This window comes from Lipotes vexillifer, unplaced genomic scaffold, assembly GCF_000442215.2.
Source record: "Lipotes vexillifer unplaced genomic scaffold, Lipotes_vexillifer_v1.1 C26921071, whole genome shotgun sequence".
NCBI classification, from domain to species: Eukaryota; Metazoa; Chordata; class Mammalia; order Artiodactyla; family Lipotidae; genus Lipotes; species Lipotes vexillifer.
In genome coordinates this window covers 1-2167 of record NW_006788126.1, presented here as the reverse complement: position 1 = coordinate 2167, position 2167 = coordinate 1, and the positions used below count along the sequence as shown (strand labels likewise).

At 36.5% G+C, this 2167-nt stretch overlaps 1 pseudogene; it reads right to left on the bottom strand.

The window, feature by feature from the left end:
• Nucleotides 1-119: 119 nt before the first annotated feature.
• Nucleotides 120-275, bottom strand: LOC103084527 (60S ribosomal protein L39 pseudogene; annotated as a pseudogene).
• Nucleotides 276-2167: the final 1892 nt, after the last annotated feature.

Genomic DNA, 2167 nt, shown 5'->3' with positions numbered 1-2167 from the left:
CCATTCCATTTCTCCCATCAAACACAGGCAGCTGTTCCAGACAGTAGTGATGTTCTGATACGGTAAGACACAATTGACCTTAATAGCATAAGTGTGTGCCACTTCATATGTGAGGCTCCTTATAGACCCAGCTTGGTTCTTCTCCAGTGTCTTCTCTTAGAGTTGTACCTGATTGTATTACCACTTTTCATTTGAATGCATGGGGGAATGGGACGATTTTGCTTTTGTTTCTTGGCCAGGAATCACTTGATCCTGAAAGTGTTGTGAGAAGACATGGCGAGGAGGAAATTCAACTGCACATAGGATGGCAGACAAGAGAAAAGATCCCCTCTGGTTACCTGTCCTTGAGTAATCCTTTCTGCTTGTAATTATCATGACCAGAGATTGGATAGGAAAATAAAAGACTATAGGAATTACTCAGGGCTTAATCTGTCCTTGCATATGATGCTGGTGGGGAAATAAGTTGAAAAAGGTACATAATGTGGTACTTGGGTTTTCTAAGGGCTCATTTATATACTATTTATATTCCCAATTTGGCATAAAAAAATTGAGGCTCTGACGATGAAATTTATAAAATTGATACATGGTACTATAAAAGATGGTTTCATAAAAATGTATTTTAAAACTTAATGACAAAACATTCTGGCTATCTTTAAAAAATAGACTGACTGATTTGGAAGTGCCCAGGTCACTTTAAAGAGAATCTTTATTAGTCTATAGAAAGTAATGTTTATAACAGCTTGAAACTCAAAGGAAAGGGAACTCGGGGAGAAGCATGTTCAATAATTTCCAGGGTAACATGGATGCGTACTGTGTATGCTCCTTTCATCTCATTTCTTACTGCCACAGCCTTTCAAGGAAGAAAATAATATATTCTTCATGGAAAAAATGTGTAAAGAAGGCAGTATAAGAAAGGCTTACTTTGAGAACTAATTGAAGTGCTCATGAGGCAAGTTAATGCTTTTTTGCCAATAACTTGTGTACAGATAGGTTAAAAGGATTTTGAACGCCTCTCTGAATCTGCCCCTTCCACACCCAAACTGGGATACATATACTGAGAAAACAAGGATCTGGCATTTTAAAAACATTAAAAATATTTTATGTGAGTTATTTTTTACTTAGCACAGTAGAAGAAAATCAAGATTAATTCATCAGTATATAGTCACCTTAAAAGTGTGGAGGGCACTTCGATGGCCTCAATGGCCAGTAGAAGGTAATAAGTCAAAATGGGGAGGGAGCAGGCAGGCTGTGTACAAAGTCGGCTCTAAACCCTCTTTTGCTGTGGTGCAATTTTTGTGGACTGAGAGATCCAACAGAGAGAAAGAAATCATCACCAGGATCAACAGAGATAGGAACAGGGGAAACTTGGAAAGCTGTTGTGACAAAGTCAGTGATAAGAAGCCAGATCCCTGGGGTGGGTATCTGATCATGAAGCAGAGAACAGCATGTCATTGAGAATTTGATCAAGATTGAATAACTTCTGGCGATTTACTTACAAAATGACTCTTGCAGCCCTAGATCATGGTACTCTTGCAGCCCTGGAGCATGGTACTCTTGCATGAACCACTGAAAAGTCTCATTACAAAATACAAAATAAATTTTTTTAAAAAGAAGAAAAAATTAAAATGATCTTTGCCAAGTATATAGGTGAAAATAATATATATAACTTTTTTGTTTGCTTACTAGTAAAATTGAATTATTTTCCATACTTTAAAAATTTTTACTTTTCCCCTGTCAACTGAATTTGATGCCTTAATTTTAGTAAATATAATTTACCTCCTGTTTACTGATCATATATTACATGTAAAGCAGGGTGCCAATGTTTTGGAGAGGGGGCTGTGGAGAAATAAAAGAAATGACAAATCCCTTCTCTTAAAGCCATATACTGGGTTGGGGAGAACAGCTGGTACAGAATAATGTGACAGAAGTAAGGAAAGGAATGTGGATTGGGAAAATGGGACAGCTACATGTAAAAAAATGAAATTAGAACACTAACACCATACACAAAAATAAACTCAAAATGGATCAGGGATCTAATGTAAGGCCAGATACTATAAAACTCTTAGAGGAAAGCATAGGCAGGATACTCTTTGACATTAATTGTAGCAATATCTTTTTTGATCCACCTCCTAGAGTAATGAAAATAAAAACAAAAATAAACAAATGG